Genomic DNA, 8,717 nt, shown 5'->3' with positions numbered 1-8,717 from the left:
GAGCCCAGAGTGGGAGGGCAGATTGTTAACCAGCGTTGTTGATATGTTTGTAAAGAAGATGTTCAAGTAGTTGGCCACATCAAGCTTGTCAGTGATGAGAGTGTTGTTCGCTTTAATGTTTATGTTTGAAAACCTGGTTTTCAGTTTCTGACTATAGCCTAATTGGTTGTTGAGTAGCTTCCAGAGCTCTCGAGGATTGATTTTGTTTTCCTCAGCTTTATTATTAATAAAGTTACTTTTGGCGGATTTGATCATGGCAGTAACATTATTTCTTAGCCTGTTTCGTTGGGTTTTTAGGTTGTCCAGCTGAGCTTGGAGACCCCTGTTGAAGCGCTTGGCAAGCTTTGACTTGCATTTTAGAAATTCAGAGCATTTTTTGTCCAGAAGAACAGAACGGGTTTTTCCACAACAAGAAGTAAATGTATTTATAAAGAACGTCTTTTCCACAACGAGAGGCCAACCAGGTAATAATAATAATAATAATAATAATAATAATAATATTAACAAGGCCAACGAGGTATTCAACCTCGTCTGTCTGTCTGTCTCTGTGTCTGTATGTCCGAGCACCAACAAGCTGCAACACCTAAAGTGGCCAGTAGAGTACAGCACAGAGTACACTACAGTACGAGCCCTGGTCCGTACACACACACACACACACACCCCTCCCACTCTCTTCACCAGCATCAGTCAGGATCAGGAAGAGGTATTGCAGACAGAAGCAACAAGTAACACTTTAAACAACAGCACAGAACTCCTAAACAACCTGGACTCACCACAACTTCACTCAACAACGAGGTCAGTGTCCTCTAAATAAGGGATAATATCTGGCTAGGTGGTCATTATCGGGAGATAATTCACCGACAGGGAGTTTAACCACCGAGGTGGTTACACTCCCTGAAGGTGAATTATATCCCGACAATGACCATCTAGCCAGATATTATCCCGCTTATTACATGGCTAACTAACATAAATTAATACATTGACCCAAAACACAACAAAAAAAGTATTCCATAAGTTCGCGGCGGCGCTGCAGGGCTGAAGCACTGTCGGAAAACAAGGAAGTGAGTTGATCAAATAGAATCCATTTTCGGGTCCTGCTTCGTCTATTTCTCGCTCAAATGTTTTCAAAAACATTTTTAAGAGCAATGTTTAGCTGTAAATGACATTGTGTGTCACTAGTGTGTGTGTGTGTGTGTGTGTGTGTTTACATGGCTGTCATGTTGGAAACAGCAGTAAATCAAGCGGGGCGCAGCCCGCAGCCGGTGGTGCTCAGAGGGTTTGAAATGAAATGATTACTATATTTACCCAGGGTATCTGGGCTAAGCTCAAGAACTTGTTTCCAGCCAGGCCCTGCTCATAGAACATTTCATCGTAGTGGTTCAATGCCTTGTTCAAGGGCACCTCAGCGGTGGTAATTTTAACGTGTCGGACCGCTGATTCGAACTGGCGACCTTCCGGTATCAAGACCGCTCCGCAATCCGTTCGGCCACCGCTGCCACTGGTTTGATTAGGCAGCGGTCATTATCGACACATAATTCACCGCTGAATTAAGCGATTGACCAATCAGAATAAAGCATTCAACCAAGCCATGTAATAAATGTAGTGCAGTTGACCTAGACCAGGGGTGCCCATGCATTTTTTACTTGACATCTACTTTTAAAATGACCAGCTAAACAAGATCTACCCACACAATGTTATCCAACTGCTGAGCTGCACGGCACTGTTGTAGTGTCGTTTTTGATTGATTGATTGAAATATTTATTAACAGTTTGCAGAATTACAGTACATTTCAAGCGCAACTCAATACAAAGACTGTTAACTGTGAGTGGACGACCCAATAAAGCATTACACTTGTTTACAAGAGGGTCCACCTTGTTCAATTCATCAAAACATTTAGAGACGTACAAATATAATTTAATATACACTTCTATATAGCCAAAAAGAACAGAACAGGAATTCATCATAAAGGAGGTAAAAAAAGGGAAAGAAACTGAGGGGAAAAAGGGGTGGGGGGGGGATTCAGTATTGGATTGGATTGTGGGTTCGAGCTGATGTCAATCAAGTCACCTTAATTCAAGTGGCAGTTTTTTATATTTTAATTTATATATTTTTAGGGCATGTGATCTACTGGTAGATCACGATCTACCTTTTGGGCAGCGCTGACCTAGACAGTCTAAATGTATTTGGAGTTGACGTCCTAGACAGTCCTGGTACACAGTTAGGGAAAGTTAGCCCACATTTAATCTGCTAAATGAATGCTTCATAAAGGTGTCTATGTCTACTGTCACCTCAATGTGTTCCAACACATTTCATCTGCTAAATGAATGCTTCATAAAGGTGTCTACTGTCACCTCAATGTGTTCCAACACATTTAATCTGCTAAATGAATGCTTCATAAAGGTGTCTACTGTCACCTCAATGCAGCTGCTGAAAGTTGGGCTACCATTAACAACCTATATGGCCTAAGAAGGCAAAATGTACAACATTTAATTCTGCTTTGAGTAGCATGTTAGGCTACGGGGTTTTCATGATTCTGAATACATTGCAAGCATCGCAAACACCGGTCTTCCAAATGTGATGACGCAAAACATTTGTGGTGACAGTTTGTGTTGTGGGCAGGCCTGGAATTTCATCCTTTTAGGGGCAAGGCCACTTGGCCTTTAGTGTGGTCAACTTTTTAAGGGCACAAGGCCAAGTGCCAGGGCATGAAGGCCATCAATTAAAAAATGATTTTCCGATGAACATTGGTTCAGAACAGTGCTTCTTAAATAAATAATCACAGCTTTAAATAACAAAATATAAGTAGCTACTGTTGTAAAATATTGTAAACATGTTTTGGGGACCCAGTCCAGAGATGAAAATCATAATGAAATGGCCTAGGACCCTGTCAGGCTGTCACCCTAGGCTAATTAATATAAATTTAATTTGGGGGTCCTTGAAATTTAAATGGCTGAGGATCATTGGGTTAAACTGTGAGTTAATTCACATAAAATACAATGACAGCCTACATAACTTTTGAATAAGGGCTTGGTTTAGAAAAGCCTATATTTTGTGCTAAACTAATATATTGAATAACATGGCATTGTAGAGAGGTTAGTGACAGATAAGATAATTTCTCCATTGTGGGGCTGCACCGCTGCAGGACTGAGGACTCTGCAGTAAGTCAACACAAAGTGAAAGTGCAGCTTCAAATCAGTTTTTTGTTCTTACCTGGAGACAGTGTGTGCTGTGCACAGGGGAACAATTGTTTAATTATATCCATGGTGTCTTTCTGTCGCTATCCATAATGCGACGCAAAAGTACATTTATGTTTGTTTTGGTGGGCTAGATAGATTCGGTAGATCTCCTCCTTGTATGGACAGCCACGCTGTTTCGCATTAGACAAAAGGAAATCAGCTGGACCATGTCCGACCAACGTTAATACATGTAACGTAGGACCGCCACACTGTCGCAACTGTAGGAAACATTGTTTTGTTTTGAGTGATAGTTGCAGTTTGACCGGATAGCTAGATTAGCTACACTAGTAGGCAGCGTGTGGGCTAAATGCCCTCTGTTTACTCTGTCAGTGCGTGTATGTGTGGCGCGGAGGAGGAGGCGTGCGGGTGTGTGTGTGTGTGTGTGTGTATGCGCGCGTCATGACGACCAGCGGCAGCGGGGGTAGTTATTAAGGCAAAGTACCGCAAAATAATCAAACCACTTTGCAAATGGCAACACAACTACAACACAGATTTGTTCTGCGCGGGACGTGAGGGGAACATTGGTTACCGTAATGACTGGAAAATTGCGATAAACGGTAAAATGAACTTCTGTGGGCGCCGGTCGGGGCACCACGGCCACTGTGGCCGTATGGGCATATACTTTTTCGAGGGGCACACGGCCAAAGAGAGGGGCAACGACGGCCATGGCCGCCGTGGCCGCCGTGAAATTCCTGCCCTGGTTGTGGGCCTACTTCTCACTTCTCACTTCTCTTTTTACAACCCTCTGGCACGCACGCATGAGCACACACACACGTGCACGTACGCACAAGCACACACACACGCACGCATCAGTGCCACAGATAAAATGCACGTGCATACGCACTTGTACATAATGTTATTATGCATTGTAACATGATGGGAACGTGCTGTGTGTGTGTGTGTGTGTGTGTGTGTGTGTGTGTGTGTGTGTGTGTGTGTGTGTGTGTGTGTGTGTGTGTGTGTGTGTGTGTGTGTGTGTGTGTGTGTGTGTGTGTGTGTGTGTGTGTGTGTGTGTGTGTGTGTGTGTGTGTGTGTGTGTGTGTGTGTGTGTGTGTGTGTCGGGGGGGCATGCAAAACAGGTTATTGTGGTTAGATTGCATAATGTTCAGCTCTGTTGGTGTGTGTGTGGGGGGTGGGGGCGGTGGATTGCATAATGTTCAGATCTGTTAGGGTAGTTTAGGGAAGTTTTACATGAACATGTGAAAGTTGAAAGCCTGAAAAGGTCTGTTGAATAATTACTATATCCTGTTCATTTTGGGGTAAAGGCCTCTGCCCCCCCCCTCCCCCCTCTGTTGTAGAGCTACATGATTAAATTAAGACGTATATTTATTGTGCATTATTGCACCAAAATTCATATATAAAATTAGGCCAGTTTCTATTCATTATTATTTACATATAGCATTAGTTTTGCACGAAAAACACTCCTTGGCCTAAACACAGCCATAGCCGTGCAAAACTAATGCTTGGAATGGATTCAGAATCAATCTCCCTAGTTTGACATGTCACAATTGTCACATGCTATTTAAAGCATAATGACATTTGGAAAATGTTGCCTTATATTGGTTGTCTATGGTGTGGTATACAACAATGGCCATAACTTTATTTTGTGATGTTTCCGGCAGAGAAGGCCTCTCATTCTGTGGACCTTAACAGTGATGTAAATAGGGTGCGTTTTGCGTCCCAAAACGCACTTTATAGTTTTGGGCCGCAACCTCCGCTCATCCTCTGCGTCCATGGGATGCACTACTGTACTCAGTCAGCATACACAGTAATAATAATCCACGTGAAAAAAAAGAAATCGCGGGGTAAAAAATGCGGTAAAACAATAATCTACGGACACGATCATTTTGCATGCCCACATCCGACCTCATCCTATGTTATAAAAAATAAAATCCACGTAGGAATCGTTCTTGTAGAACCACTAGTCTGTAACAACATTGTCAACACAGCGCGCTGTGCGCCGCCATGTTGGCTCTGACTGAGCGCAGCCTCTAGACTCTAGATCTCTGTGTGTGATGCTGGGTGCAGATTCAGGCCCAGGCTACACTTTTGCAAAACGGATATTTTCGTCCTCCGTTTTAGAAAAAATCCCTTCCCATACGACAGAGATATCTGTGTCCACACACAAACGCAGAAACGCATTGAACACAGGATAAAATCACTGCAGTAGCAGGTTTCAATTATAGACTATATTATATTTGATTTTATATCACTTGCCAATCATATTTTTTAATTAAGGAATAAGTACCGCATTTTAAAAGCCACCTAAATTTGGAAGTGGAACATGTTTCTTTCATTGTCTGTCAGCATGTCACACTAGAAATTATATGTGCGTAAATCTCCAGATCCCGACTCTCGACTTTTCTCTCCATATCATTTAAAAATGATAGACACTTTACCATTGCTCTGGCGACTTGGCAAGTCCTGCACAGAAAATAATAGCAGAGTCAGACCTATAAGTGTCGCGTACACAACCAGTTGTGAGCTTGTAGAGTGGCTATATTTTCCAGGTGTATAATAAATGTCACGTTATAATTTAGGCTAATAAAAGTTCACGTGCGTACATTGTCGGCATGCAGGCGCAGTGACAGCGGAATGCAGTCAAGGGTGAGCCCTTTATTACCTAACCAGGAGAGAGATGTGCCATATATGCCCTTTATTACCTAAACAGGAGAGAGATGTGCCATATATGCCCTTTATTACCTAAACAGGAGAGAGATGTGCCATATATGCCCTTTATTACCTAAACAGGAGAGAGATGTGCCATATATGCCCTTTATTACCTAAACAGGAGAGAGATGTGCCATATATGCCCTTTATTACCTAAACAGGAGAGAGATGTGCCATATATGCCCGTTATTACCTAAACAGGAGAGAGATGTGCCATATATGCCCTTTATTACCTAAACAGGAGAGAGATGTGCCATATATGCCCTTTATTACCTAAACAGGAGAGAGATGTGCCATATATGCCCTTTATTACCTAAACAGGAGAGAGATGTGCCATATATGCCCTTTATTACCTAAACAGGAGAGAGATGTGCCATATATGCCCTTTATTACCTAAACAGGAGAGAGATGTGCCATATATGCCCTTTATTACCTAAACAGGAGAGAGATGTGCCATATATGCCCTTTATTACCTAAACAGGAGAGAGATGTGCCATATATGCGCACAGCGACCCACTGTAGTGTATACTTTCTTCTCACCAACCACGCTATTTGATGCGATATTGCATTCACACCTCTCTCTCTCTCTCTCTCTCTCTGCACCCTTTCTCTCTCTCTCTCTGCACCCTTTCTCTCTCTCTCTCTCTCTCTCTGCACCCTTTCTCTCTCTCTCTCTCTCTCTGCACCCTTTCTCTCTCTCTCTCTCTCTCTCTCTCTCTCTCTCTCTCTCTGCACCCTTTCTCTCTCTCTCTCTCTGCACCCTTTCTCTCTCTCTCTCTCTTTCTCTCTCTCTCTCTCTGCACCCTCTCTCTCTCTCTCTCTCTCTCTCTCTCTCTCTCTCTCTCTCTCTCTCTCTCTCTCTCTCTCTCTCTCTCTCTCTCTGCACCCTTTCTCTCTCTCTCCCCTCCATGACCATGACCATGAAATGGAGAGCAAAATACAGCAGGAGAATATAGTTTCACATGCGGCTATGCACACACCACACATAGACTTGTTGGTGTAGGCTACTGTGCAATGGCATTTGGCCTGGGTCCTTATTGGTAGGTTAATATCCACAGTTTATCTGTAGCGGTCCGCAATTAACCTATTGTTCAAGCTTCACACTCGGCACCAATACAAATGAAATCACCAGTCCGCACTGGACTAGTAGGCTGATATATGTATTATTGTAGTAATAGATCTACTCTATTGTAGTAGATCTACTGTGTCTACACTGCTGCTGTGAGCTTGTAGATCTGCTGTGTCTACACTGCTGCTGTGGGCTTGTAGATCTACTGTGTCTACACTGCTGCTGTGAGCTTGTAGATCTACTTCTACACTGCTGCTGTGAGCTTGTAGATCCACTGTGTCTACACTGCTGCTGTGGGCTTGTAGATCTACTTATACACTGCTGCTGTGAGCTTGTAGATCTACTTCTACACTGCTGCTGTGAGCTTGTAGATCTACTGTGTCTACACTGCTGCTGTGGGCTTGTAGATCTACTGTGTCTACACTGCTGCTGTGAGCTTGTAGATCTACTTCTACACTGCTGCTGTGAGCTTGTAGATCTACATCTACACTGCTGCTGTGAGCTTGTAGATCTGCTGTGTTTACACTGCTGCTGTGAGCTTGTAGATCTACTTCTACACTGCTGCTGTGGGCTTGTAGATCCACTGTGTCTACACTGCTGCTGTGGGCTTGTAGATCTACTGTGTCTACACTGCTGCTGTGAGCTTGTAGATCTACTTCTACACTGCTGCTGTGAGCTTGTAGATCTGCTGTGTGTCTACACTGCTGCTGTGAGCTTGTAGATCTACTTCTACACTGCTGCTGTGAGCTTGTAGATCCACTGTGTCTACACTGCTGCTGTGAGCTTGTAGATCCACTGTGTCTACACTGCTGCTGTGGGCTTGTAGATCTACTGTGTCTACACTGCTGCTGTGGGCTTGTAGATCTGCTGTGTCTACACTGCTGCTGTGAGCTTGTAGATCTACGGTGTGTCTACACTGCTGCTGTGAGCTTGTAGATCTACTTCTACACTGCTGCTGTGAGCTTGTAGATCTGCTGTGTGTCTACACTGCTGCTGTGAGCTTGTAGATCTACTTCTACACTGCTGCTGTGAGCTTGTAGATCCACTGTGTCTACACTGCTGCTGTGAGCTTGTAGATCCACTGTGTCTACACTGCTGCTGTGGGCTTGTAGATCTACTGTGTCTATACTGCTGCTGTGGGCTTGTAGATCTGCTGTGTGTCTCAACATGAATACCATTTTAAATTAATCTGATCCTTCAGGTGGAACATATTCTCTATTTGGACATTGTGTGTGTGTGTGTGTGTGTGTGTGTGTGTGTGTGTGTGTGTGTGTGTGTGTGTGTGTGTGTGTGTGTGTGTGTGTGTGTGTGTGTGTGTGTGTGTGTGTGTGTGTTATACTATCAGCGTAGTAGTAGGCTATAGATATAAAATAGTCCCATTTCATGGTAATTTACAAGACACAGTGTGGTATAATGTCTAAACGTAACAGTCAGGCAAGGCAAGCTGTACATTATAACAACTAGACCTGTACGTGCCCGTCGCAGTCGGCCACCGGCCTACTTGGGAACGATGCAACTTGGGAACCTAATGATATACGTTGTCATAGCACCCGTTTTAACTGTCAGCCGGTGTCTATGTTTATGTTTATGTCTATTGAAGGATCCCCATTAGAGACACATGACTGAGCCTCTAGTCTTCCTGGTCCTGAATAAAACAAATACAATACAAATGTACTAAAAATACAATTTAAAATAAAAAACAGAACAAAATAAAAACAAATTCACATTATAAATCAAAAGAA

At 43.3% G+C, this 8,717-nt stretch overlaps 1 protein-coding gene across 1 annotated transcript in view; it reads left to right on the top strand.

Annotated features, from left to right (window-relative positions):
* Positions 1 to 773: 773 nt before the first annotated feature.
* LOC306929267 (NACHT, LRR and PYD domains-containing protein 3-like) overlaps positions 774 to 8,717 on the top strand; it is a gene marked incomplete at its 3' end in the record, with an annotated part of 59,972 nt that continues 52,028 nt past the window's right edge. Inside the window, 1 exon segment of the mRNA XM_079509709.1 lies at positions 774 to 795.

The sequence above is a fragment of the Electrona antarctica genome (genome assembly GCF_951216825.1).
Source record: "Electrona antarctica genome assembly, chromosome: 9".
Classification (NCBI taxonomy): domain Eukaryota; kingdom Metazoa; phylum Chordata; class Actinopteri; order Myctophiformes; family Myctophidae; genus Electrona; species Electrona antarctica.
This window is presented reverse-complemented; position numbering and strand designations above follow the sequence as displayed.